The sequence below is a fragment of the Lissotriton helveticus genome, chromosome 2_1, assembly GCF_964261635.1.
Source record: "Lissotriton helveticus chromosome 2_1, aLisHel1.1, whole genome shotgun sequence".
Classification (NCBI taxonomy): domain Eukaryota; kingdom Metazoa; phylum Chordata; class Amphibia; order Caudata; family Salamandridae; genus Lissotriton; species Lissotriton helveticus.
This window is the reverse complement of record NC_136059.1, coordinates 1819656940-1819670285: the sequence shown is the minus strand read 5'-3', so window position 1 is coordinate 1819670285 and position 13346 is coordinate 1819656940.

Below are 13346 nucleotides of genomic sequence, written 5' to 3'. Positions count from 1 at the left end.
GGTCGCGGCTCCGAATTGAGCTAACGGGAAGCTAACCGGTTCGCGTACCGGGAGCAAAACAATAAAAATAATTTAAAAAAAATTGTATTAAAAACATGTAAAAAATATTTTTCGATTTAAAGAAGAATACATTGTAAAGGTTTTGATATTTGCTATTAAAAAACCATTGAAATTCACTGAAAAAACCATAGGTTATAGACCATATATAGTTAGGAATTAGCATTTACAAAACCTTGAAAATTCACTGAAAAAACCATAGGTTATACACCATATATAGTTAGGAATTAGCATTTAAAAAACCTTATTTTACTCACACAAAACCAATTAAATTCCATATATAGTTAGTTGTACTAACTATATATCGCGCACCCGCAATCCACTGCTGATCATGTCACATATTACATCATTCATGACATGGTCAGTGACATCACTGATGACATCTCAAAAGACATCACTGATGACATCACTGATGACATCTCAAATGACATCACTGATGACATCACTGATGACAACATCCAGTGACTGTATTTTTCTGTAAAGTTAAAATATGTCTTACATATTTAAGAATGAGTGGATGTATAAGTGTCTGGATGAAGGATTTAGTGGGTGCATGACTGACTGTATGAGTGAGTGGTTAAATGTGTCTCACTGAGTGCATGGGTTAGTGACTAAACTGTCTTAATTTGTGCATCATTATGTCTGTTCTTCTGTAAACTGCTGCATGTGTTGATCAGTAGCTATATGAGTAACTATATGGGTTATTGATTGGTTGCCCAAGCATTTGTATGGGAGACTGAGTGTGTGTGTGGGTGGCTGGGAGGTGTATGACTCTGTGCATAGATGTATGGGTTCAAAAGTGCATGTGGAAACAGCTGGATGGGTGGTTGACTGTGTGCATGAGTGTATTGGTGAGTGAATGGATATCTCAGTGCTACATGTCAAAGTAAGTACATATGTAAAATACAGTACATGTGAGAGTTGACGTATATAAATAACTGTGCATAAGAGCCAGTGAATGTGTGAGTGGCTGTATGGATCATTGTGAACTTGTATCCAGGATTGTATAAGTGAGTAAATATGTTTTAGTATATGTTTGAATAAGTAAGGTGTGTATAACTGTATAGTTGTGAAAATGGAGGTGTGATTGATTCTTTGCATGACTGACTAGGTGTGTAAGTAACTCCATGGATGAGTGACAGTCTGTGAGTGTCTGTTTACACTGAGTGTATCTAAGGTTATAATAGAGTCTGAAGAGGTTCATCGTATTATCACATGAATGATGTCATCAGTGATGTGATCAGTAATGTCAAATGAGATGTCATCAGTGATGTCATCAGTGATGTCATTTGAGATGTCATCAGTGATGTCATCAGTGATGTCATTTGAGATGTCATCAGTGATGTCATCAGTGATGTCACTGACCATGTCATGAATGATGTAATATGTGACATGATCAGCAGTGGATTGCGGGTGCGCGATATATAGTTAGTACAACTAACTATATATGGAATTTCATTGGTTTTGTGTGAGTAAAATAAGGTTTTTTAAATGCTAATTCCTAACTATATATGGTGTATAACCTATGGTTTTTTCAGTGAATATATATATATATATATTTATATGTATATATCTATATATATATTCACTGAAAAAACCATAGGTTATAGACCATATATAGTTAGGAATTAGCATTTACAAAACCTTGAAAATTCACTGAAAAAACCATAGGTTATAGACCATATATAGTTAGGAATTAGCATTTAAAAAACCTTATTTTACTCACACAAAACCATTGAAATTCCATATATAGTTAGTTGCACTAACTATATATCGCGCACCTGCAATCCACTGCTGATCATGTCACATATTACATCATTCATGACATGGTCAGTGACATCACTGATGACATCACTGATGACATCTCAAATGACATCACTGATGAGATCACTGATGACATCATCCAGTGACTGTGTGTTTCTGTAAAGTTTAAATATGTTTTACATATTGAAGAATGAGTAGATGTATAAGTGTCTGGACGAAGGATTTAGTAGGTGCATGACTGAATGTATGAGTGAGTGATTAAATGTGTCTCACTGAGTGCATGGGTTAGTGACTAAACTGTCTTAATTTGTGCATCATTATGTCTGTTGTTCTGTAAACTGCTGCATGTGTTGATCAGTAGCTATATGATTAACTATATGGGTTATTGATTGATTGTCTAAGTATTTGTATGGGAGACTGAGTGTGTGTGTGGCTGGCTGGGAGGTGTGTGACTCTGTGCAGATCAATGTGTACTTGTATCAATGATTGTATAAGAAAGTAAGTATGTGTTAGTATATGTTTGAAAATGTAAGGTGCTCTATGTTTAACTGTATAGACAAAAAAAATGGAAGTGTGATTGATTCTTTACAGGACTGACTAGGTGTGTGAGTAACTCCATGGATGAGTGGCAGAGTGTGAGTGTCTGTATAGGTGTATGAGTGCATATGATAGTGTTGTAAAGATGAGTGATTGTATGTATGAATGATTGTATGGGTGAATGAGTGAATGTGTGTGTAGACGTAGGAATCAGTGAGTACGTATGTAGTAACTAGTATTGGTGTGTCAATGGTTTCAAAAATTATACTCTGTATTTAACACTGGGTGAAACAGAGGTTATATTAAAATGTGAGGAGATGCATTGTATTGTCACATGAATGATATCATCAGTGATGTGGTCATTGATGTCAAATGAGATGTCATCAGTGATCTCATCAGTGATGTCATTTGAGATGTCATCAGTGATGTCATCAGTGATGTCATTTGAGATGTCATCAGTGATGTCATCAGTGATGTCACTGACCATGTCATGAATGATGTAATATGTGACATGATCAGCAGTGGATTGCAGGTGCGCGATATATAGTTAGTGCAACTAACTATATATGGAATTTCAATGGTTTTGTGTGAGTAAAATAAGGTTTTTTAAATGCTAATTCCTAACTATATATGGTCTATAACCTATGGTTTTTTCAGTGAATTTTCAAGGTTTTGTAAATGCTAATTCCTAACTATATATGGTCTATAACCTATGGTTTTTTCAGTGAATTTCAATGGTTTTTTAATAGCAAATATCATAAGCTGTCGAATGTCAAGTACGTGGTAAGTGAAAACATTTTCGTGTTTATGCACACTGATCTGCTTTGAATGGTGCCCCCCCCCCTCATTTCTATTAGGAGTACTCTCTCTTTGCAGATAGTGAAAGGTAGTTAACGCAGGTCTTTGCCCCCATTGTAATCCGTCGTGCCTGCTTCTCTCTCCATTTGATTGATTGTTATCCAAGTATTTACTGTTTTAGAATTAGTTCTCTTTGGTTCATTCTCTATTTACAAACAAACACAGAGTCGCAATACTCTGTTTAGTCTTTGCAGATAACGAAAAATCGTGTAAAAAAAAAAGAAAAGGAATCGAGCAAAATCAGTAGGCCACTAATGGGATCTCTTTTTGACCTCGCTAAAATAGAAACATTAGGAACAACCCCTCATGACAAATACAAAACTAGTGAGATGAACTGAACTCCACACAATGATGGCTGCAAAACAGCTCGGCTCCGCCACCCACCCCGCCCAAAATAACGATAAAGAACGGCTGCCATGATTGGTTGCGGAATGACCACGACGGAGCTACGAAATGGTGCTGCTCTCATGCTAACCCCAGCTTCAGTCTGAAACATCCAGAAACACTGTAGACTACCAATTCGATCAGTTCCGGTAGCGCCCCAATGTAACCCGGTAGAGAAGAACTAGCTCTCCCCTCTTTGACTGATGGTTCTTGTTGCCTGTCCCTTCTGTTGTCATTTAACAGAACTATTTAGCCTGCTGAAAGGGGTTGTGTTCCGACCGCTGGTTGGTGGAGACATTTTGACTATATTCTGTACCTGCGTTGTCGCGTAATGCGTCATATGACGCGCCGCGTTAGCGCATCCGGAAGTCATCCGGGGCGCGCAGCGCGTAACGTAAGCATAACAAGTCATGTGACTTGTTAATAAAACTTTTCATTGGTTCATTTTACTTTTCTTATTGTAATGATGAAAGGCTTGGTCATATGACCTAAAAATTACGCTTTTCATTACTTCCGAACATTATTTTTTCTTAAATATATGTTATAATGTTCCAGGCTAATGTACTTTCCCGGAAATTTTACAACTGTCCTGCAAGTAAAATATATTCTTTTTTCGAGAAAAAGAGCGTTTCTTCGTCCCATGACGGAGCCGTTGAGCAAAAGAGGGTCGACCTGCTGTCTTAGTCGCCGATACGCCTGAATATGAGATTCTTATCGATCACTTTATGTTGCAGGAATAGAAAACACAACAGCCCTTGACCATTTATCTTTACTGCGTTCCTTCGTATTATACCTTTTACCCTTCATGTAATTGGTCTGCTTTATTTCACTTGCATTTTAATGATTCTAAAACAGTCACTATTATTAAAAACTTTACCAATGTATATACTACTACCATGTTTTCTTTTAAAAACCTTTATTGTGAAAATTTCATTATACAAATACTTGCCTATAACCACGTGGGCCTGCCACAGAGCAAACTGTAATCGTATATGATGAATAGACATTTACACTGTAGAGGAACGTAACGGGCGGGCCATTAGGTTGCAAGAACTAAGGTGTCTAACAGTTACGGAATCGGTGGACGTACATTTTATAATTAAAATACGACAGGGCCAGTTACAATAAAATTATCTAGATATACATTTGCGGGCAAATACCATGGGTGACGTTAATTCGAACTTTCAACAGTACAGTAATCAATAACACATCAGAACTTAATATCAATAGGGATGTCGAAATATTCAATCAATTCTCGTCCCCGCCCGCCATGTGCTTCAAAACTGCATACGTATCTCGTGATTTCAAGGTTCTGCAACCAGTACACAACAAGGAGTTACGAGTCCCATTTATTCCGGCGCCATTTTGGGCGAGGACGGGCAGGTCCAGGATATAGTCAAAATGTCTCTACCAACCATCGACTATGATGATGTTCATATGCTGTATTTATTAGAGTAACACTCATCTGTCCACATGAAATTAATTTGCCACAATCTAAACATGTCATTTTAATCTTTCCAAAGTTCTTCTAAATATTTGGGACCGTTTCCCTTGCCTCTGAAGCTCTCAGTGCCACTTCTTTGATGAATGTACTAGCAGGTCAGGGGTTCTCCTCCAAATCTCTCTTTTATGCAGCACTATAATTAATTGGTGCCACCTCTCCATATGACGATGCATGGTATAGTTACCACAACTATATTTTTTTTCGGTTCCTCTGGAGAGTTCATCGTGGCAGATGAAGCGTGTAACGTACCGGGCATTTACCTTTTTTTGCATGTACAGGAAAGGGAAAAAAAATCGAGCGTCCGAGTTCTAAGGTGTCCCAGGGCCATTTTGGTGGACCAGGCCCAAATCCAAAGAACAGCCATCTCACAGGCTAATGGGGCGACCCACGCCGAGTTTCAGCATTGTAGGATGACCACACAAGTACAGCAACTTGCTAGACATCACCTCGGTGCCATCCGGATCTCGGCGCCCCACTGCAGATGAAGTGCCTCTCAACTATGAAACCACCACGGTGACATCCGGATCTTGGCGCGTTGTGCTGCCTTCGGCCTATTCGCACATCGGTCCGCTACTGACGCCATCTCACAGGCTAATGGGGCGACCCACGCCGAGTTTCAGCATTGTAGGATGACCACACCAGTACAGCAACTTGCTAGACATCACCTCGGTGCCATCCGGATCTCGGCGCCCCACTGCAGAAGAAGTGCCTCTCAACTATGAAACCACCACGGTGACATCCGGATCTTGGCGCGTTGTGCTGCCTTCGGCCTATTCGCACATCGGTCCGCTACTGACGCCATCTCACAGGCTAATGGGGCGACCCACGCCGAGTTTCAGCATTGTAGGATGACCACACCAGTACAGCAACTTGCTAGACATCACCTCGGTGCCATCCGGATCTCGGCGCCCCACTGCAGATGAAGTGCCTCTCAACTATGAAACCACCACGGTGACATCCGGATCTTGGCGCGTTGTGCTGCCTTCGGCCTATTCGCACATCGGTCCGCTACTGACGCCATCTCACAGGCTAATGGGGCGACCCACGCCGAGTTTCAGCATTGTAGGATGACCACACCAACTTGCTAGACATCACCTCAGTGCCATCCGAATCTTGGCATCTCAACGCCTAGTGGTATCTTCCATACAAAAAATATTGTTACGCTGCCTTTGGCCCCATTCGCACATCAGTCCGCAACTTAGACATCACCTCGGTGCCATCCGGATCTTGGCATCTCAGCGCCTTGTGGTGTCAGTCAGAAAATATTGTTGTGCTGCCTTCGGCCTATTCGCACATCGGTCCGCTACTGACGCCATCTCACAGGCCAACGGGGCGCCCCACGCCGACTTTCAACATTGTAGGATGGCCACAGAAGTGCGACAACTTACTAGACACCACCTCGGTGCCATCCGGATCTTGGCGCGTTGTGCTGCCTTCGGCCTATTCGCACATCGGTCCGCTACTGACGCAAACTCACAGGCCAACGGGGCGCCCCACGCCGACTTTCAGCATTGTAGGATGGCCACACCAGTCCGGCAACTTGCTACACACCACCTCGGTGCCATCCGGATCTTGGCGCGTAGTGAAGCTGCAGCAGCTGCAAATAAGCTTCAGACAGTGTTACAACCGCTGCTCAGAACTCTCAACTATGACACCACCTCGGTGCCATCCGGATCTTGGCGCGTTGTATTGCCTTCGGCCTATTCGCACATCGGTCCGCTACTGACGCCGCCTCACGTGCCAACGTATTTTCTCCGCATTTTATACCCTATGCCGCATAACAGGTCATGTGACTTGTTTATAAAACTTTTCATTGGTTCATTTTACTTTTGGTTTCCGAATGATGGAAGGCTTGATCATATGACCTAAAAACAAAACTTTTCATTGGATGAAAACTTTTTTTTTCCCCCAAACGATGAAAGCCCCACCTTGTTTCTGGATGTTTCAGACTAAACTGGCGTCAGCATGAGAGCACCACCATCTCGTAGCTCCGTCGTGGTCATTCCGCGAGCAATCATGGCAGCCGCTCCCCACCAGAAGCCTGCAGGAGTCGGGCCCCCAAAACTTTTGATGAATTCTCAAGGCGGAGGGGACGCTTTCGAGAATGGGGTCCAAGACCTAGCAGACAAGCGTCCGATTTCCAAGGTGTCCCAGGGCCATTTCAGTGGACCACGCCCAAAAAGGAAAGAGCCTGCCGCCATTTTGAGAGTCCTGTGGCAGCCGCCTATCGCTGCACCGCAAGAGTGGGCGCAACTCAGCTGAATGGCGGATTTTGACACAGTGGACCAAAAGCGGACGGAATGGCAACTGAAACTGTAAAGGGGCGCCCCACTAAAACAGATGAGACTCCACCTGGAGAGGCCCGTTCACGCCGCCTCCCCCGGGGCGCTCCACGCCGTTATTCGGAGCAGCATTGTAGGATACCAAAACCAGTGCGGCAATTTACTGGACATCACCTTGGTGCCATCGTTCTGCTGCCTTGGAACTATTCGCACAACAGTTTGCTACTGATGACCCACCCCCCGCGACGCCCCACGCCGTTATTTGCTGGGTGGCAACTTACTAGACATCACTTTCATGTCATCTAGATTTCGGCGCGTTCTGCTGCCTTGGAACTATTCGCACAACAGTTTGCTACTGATGACCCACCCCCCGCGACGCCCCACGCCGGAAATCTGGACGTTGTGCTGCGTTGGGACTATTCGCACAGCCGACCGCTACTTCGTTGTTTTTCTCTAAAAATGTTTATATGTTATTACTATTTTTGTTTTCTTGTATATATTTATAAATTATTAAAGTTTTATAATCTTACTACTTTGTCGGAGTGCTATATATTTTTAATGTGACACATAATTGTAAAAACTTTGATGTACAAAGAGTCATCCCTGGAATCTTCCGCTTCACGCTCGGTCCCCTCCCCAATCACAATACAGGATGGTTTTCAGATAATAGCAACGCTTCTGCTGTGACGGATCTCATCGAGTGTGGGCCTTGATCTACTATAACTCCTTTGAAGAGGGGTGATTCTTTACAGCTGTGGCCATAAACTACATCTGCAGGGCTAGCTGATAGCCTAGGACCGGCCTGGACAATCGGACACAGAGGAAAAGGAGTGTCAGAGGGTGCGGTAGTGAATAGGGCGAAAGGGAGGTGTCGGGCGGGCACAGGGTGTGATTCTCAGGGAAGAGCAGCGCAGATGGGGGGAGGTTTATTACCCATGCATAAGACAGAGAGCGGGGGTGACCACTGCCTGGGTGAGATGCTTGCGAGGGTGGGGAGCCATGCTAAGGATCGACAGCGTGCACAGAGTGGGTCTGGTCAAGGCATCTAAAATGGCTGCCGTGCACGACAAAAGTGTGGCATTTGAAAAAAGACAAGATGGCGCACACAATGTTTTTCAACAATTCCTGATTTCCTTCGAATCGAACGTTAACAGACGTTGGGGCATATTACCAAAGTTAAGCGATATTTATCCCTAACGATGCATTGCAAAGATTTTTTTACCGTCAGAAATTATCGCAGATAAACCTTGCTATTATCAAGGTTTATCGCAAATACGATAAAAAACGAGCGCAATGCATTAATATCGCTGAAAACTCCGCGATATTCATGCATTACCGAGCTAATGCTCTTAGCCATGTTATCCACCTCCCATTGGATAACATGGCTAAGAACTGCTCAGGGCAGCTGTTACTTTTTGGAGATATTCGCGCTTATCTCGAATATTTCCAAAAGTTGATAATAGGAGATAGCGATGTTAGCGACTGTTTCCAGTCGCTAACATCTTGGCATGCCCACTTTGCATGTCATTAGTGATAAATATCACTCACATGCAAAGTGGGACCCAAGATGGTCGCTATCTCCTACTAGCCGTCGCTAACTGGTGTTAGCAAGAGCTAGGTAATACAGATATAATTTTATCTCCGCGAAGCGGAGCGCTGTTACAGATATATATCTTGTTTTTGAACGTTAATTTCTCAAAATGCACTGAAGCACATATATTGAGACATAGCAAAGGCACATCGGGCTACCAGTCCCTAATATTTTACCAAGTTTCGTGCAAATCCATTCAGCCGTTCGATTATTATAATTTTTTTTTTTTTTTTGCCCCGCGGGGCCCTTTTAAAACCTCCACATCAAACCTAGGGGGTCAGCGAGGATCTACTATGCCCCCTTATGGTCATTTGCCCCTTCGCTTTGGCCTCCTCTTGTCTCTCGATCCTACCGAGAGACAAGATGGCGGCCGCTACGTACTGTTTGGAATGTTTACAGACACCGGAGAGCCAATCAGCTTCGCTTCGCAAAGCTCCGTAACGCGAAAAGTACGCGAAGCGGTGCGCTGTTACAGATATATATCTTTTTTTGAACGTTAATTTCTCAAAATCCACTGAAGCACATATATTGAGACCTAGCAAAGGCACATCGGGCTACCAGTCCCTACAATTTTGCCAAGTTTCGTGCAAATCCATTCAGCCGTTCGATTATTATTATTATTATTTTTTTTTGCCCCGCGGGGCCCTTTTAAAACCTCCACATCAAACCTAGGGGGTCAGCGAGGATCTACTATGCCCCCTTATAGTTATTTCCCCCTTTGTTTTGACCTCCTCTTGTCTCTCGATCCTACCGAGAGACAAGATGGCGGCCGCTACGGACTGTTTGGAATGTTGACAGACGCCGGAGAACCAATCAGCTTCGCTTCACAAAGCTCCGTTGCGCGAAAAGTCCGCGAACCAGAGCGCTGCCCGGTCCGCTGTTACAGATATATATCTTTTTTTAAACGTTAATTTCTCAAAATCCACTGGAGCACATATATTGAGACCTACAAAAGGCACATCGGGCTACCAGTCCCTACAATTTTGCCAAGTTTCGTGCAAATCCATTCAGCCGTTCGGGCTAAAAGTGAGGCCAACCGCCCTATGGAAAACTCAATGTTAAAAACACGTTTTGGGACCCCCCTTTTTTCTCGGCCCCCACTGGACGAACCCCCCCCAAATTTTCAAGGGCTGCTCAGAAACAAAATGTGCCATTTTCCTGAAAATTTCAGCCAATTCCGTCCACAAACGCCAAAGTTATTAGACATAGAATTTTCAAAAAACCCATAGAGAAAAAATCCTAACTATATATACCTACTGGCGACCGCCAGTAGGTAATATATATATATATATATATATATATATATATGTATATATATATATATATATATATATATATATATTGATATATATATATAGATATATAGATATATATATCACCAAATACTCCTTCCCATTTGCGCCTTTTCCCAATGCGTGAAGAACAAGCATCGCCGACTGAAGTTTTGTTGCACTGCAATGTTTAATCTAACTCCCAAACAGATGCAGCAGCTATTACACGTTTTGTCCCTCCCAGGGGACTTGATCACATTTATTTTATTTATATCATTTATAGAGCGCCTGAATCACCCCGGATGGGGTATCTCCGCGCTGAGGACGTGAAGATGAGAAGACCAGGAGCTAGAAAAGTGATGTCTTGAGTTTTTTTCTTAAGGTTAAGTAATTAGTGCATTGTCGGATGTCTAGGGGAAGCTGGTTCCAGATATAAGGGGCTAGGTAGGAGAATTCTTTGCCTCCTAGTCTGGTTTGTTTTATAAACGGTATGGTGAGAAGATCTTTCCCTTTAGAGTGAAGGGAGCATGGAGGGGAGTGCTTGACCAGTTTATCCGACAGATATGTAGGTCCCATCTGATTAAGGCCTTTGAACACCAGACAGCATATTTTAAATTGTATTCTCTTACGTATGGGAAGCCAGTGCAACTTGTGGAGAAGGGGGAGTGAAGGGGTATGAGGAGGGGCACTGGTTACAAGGCGCGCTGCTGTGTTCTGTACCACAGGTTTAGTTTGTTATCTATTAGTACTCCGAGACTCTTGACCACAGTCTTTGGTAGAGGGGTAGGCCCTAGTTCCTCTGGCCACCAGTTGGGTGACCAGCTGGTGGTGGCATTTTTAAATAGCATTATTTCTGTTTTGTCAGCGTTCAACAGGAGGAAGTTGCTACTCATCCAAGATGTTATTGTTTTCATGCCGTCTGAAAAGATATTACCGATGTTAGGGGTGTTTTTGTCAAAGGTGAGGAGAAGTTGCGTGTCGTCCGTGTAGGAAATGGGGGTAAACCCAATTTTCCTTAGAAGTGCTGATAGAGGGGCTACATAAATGTTGAACAACAAAGGGCTGAGGCAGGAACCCTGATACCATTGTGGTGTTAGATTTAAATGGACCAAGGTTTACCATTTGGGTTCTTCCTTCGAGGAAGTCCATCAGCCTATTAAGGGCAGATCCCTGAATGCCTATGGTACGTAGACTTTCCACTAGGATCTTGTGTGAGATTGTGTTGAATGCTGCGGACAGGTCGAGCAGTATGAGAATTACTGCTCGGCCTGCGTCCGCGTGCATTCTGATGTCGTCTATGACATTTATCAAGGCTGTTCTGTACTGTACCTATGACGGAATCCTGACTGTGATTGATTCAAGCAGTTGGTGGATTGAACGAATATGGAGAGGTGAGTGTTAATGTGCTTTTCCAACAATTTACTATGGAGAGGGAGGAGTGAGATGGGTCTATAGTTGGTGATCACGTCAGAGGACAGTTCGTTTTTTTTCCTAATGGGCATGATCTGGGCGGCTTTCCATTCCTTTGGGAGCTTACCTTCTATGATGGAGCTTTTTAAGATGGAGCACAAAGGGGCGGCCAGGTAGGCTGCAAGAGTTTTGGCTATTTTTGCTGGAATAAGGTCTTTAGGAGATCAAGATTTGGAAGTGGATAACAGGGATTTTGTTTCTTGGATGGTGAGCAGAGGGAATGTTTTTAAGGAGTACGGGCTGGGTATGGTGGGGGTAGGATCAGTGATTGTAATGTGACCTGAAATTGCAATGGAGGAAGTTATCTTATTGTAGATATTGTCAATCTTTTGTGAAAGGAAATCTGCGATATTATCGCAGAGAGACTGGTTTGGTGCATCTAGTGGGTTGCAGGCTTTAGGATTGATAAGGGTGTTGAGTACTTGGAAGAGGACTTTGGGGGTGTTGTCCGTTTGTTCCAGTTGGATGGCTATGTGATTTTTCCGGGTGATCCTTATGTTTTTGTGGTAAGAGTTTAAGGCTGTTTTATACCTTTCTTTATCTAAAGGTGCCTGTGTTCGGCGCCATTGCTGCTCTATCTTTTTGCATTGGCTTTTCTCTGTCCGAAGTGTTGTAGAGTACCATGGGGTCTGGGGGCATTTCAGAGCTGCAGATGATCTCTTTGATGGAATGAGAATGTCTATGGTAGATTTTACTGCGTCTTGAAATACCGTTAAGCAATCCTCTACTGTGTCAGTGGGGGTAAATTGAGGAGGGATGAAGGCATCACCGAACAGTGTGGGTGTTAGTTTGTGCCATTGTCTGTAGTCACGTATAATAGGTGTTTTCTTAACTGTGTGCTCGGGAGGACCCTGTAGACTGAATTCGATGATAGAGTGATCTGACCATGTAAGGGACTGGTGGCTTTGTATAGTATATGTGTTGATTTGGAGAGAACCAGGTCCAGGGTGTGGCCTGCGATATGCGTGGGTGCGTCGTTTGTTTTTGTAATTTCCAGTGTTGCCAGCTTGGTCAGCAAGGAGGAGGCCTCAGGGTCCTTGGGGTTCTCGCTGTGGACATTGAAGTCACCCAGTAGGAGGAATCTGTTCGATGATATCACATGAGGGGCGATCAAATTTAAGAGGAGACTGGTAAAGTCTGAAAGAGGTCCGGGGGGGGGCGTTGTACAAGTGCTCCTTTCCAGCTCTACTGTGAGTGGAGATCAATTCTAAAAATTAAGATGTCCCGTTCGTTACTGCTAAATTGGTCTAATATAGTGGCTTTTATTGGGTCTAAGTATAGGACGGCTACCCCACCTCCAGTTTTGTGCGGTCTGTCTAGTTTGAGGATGCGGTATCCATTGGGTAAGGCCATAGCGATAGCTGGAGTGGAGGAGGCCTTCAACCATGTCTCAGTAAGACAACCGATGTCAGGGAGCAAGGAGGAGAGAAGGTCCCAGATATTTATTGCGTGTTTTGGGAGGGAATGAACATTAGCCAACAAGCAGTTCCAACTACCTTGCCGGATTTGCACGGGTGAGATTTGTTCGGAGCGTCGGTAAGTTGTGGGGGGGGGGGGTGATCTGAATACCGCAGGATAGGCATGTCAAAGGACCTTCTATTGAGGCTGTGAATTTGGCTGTGCAGGAG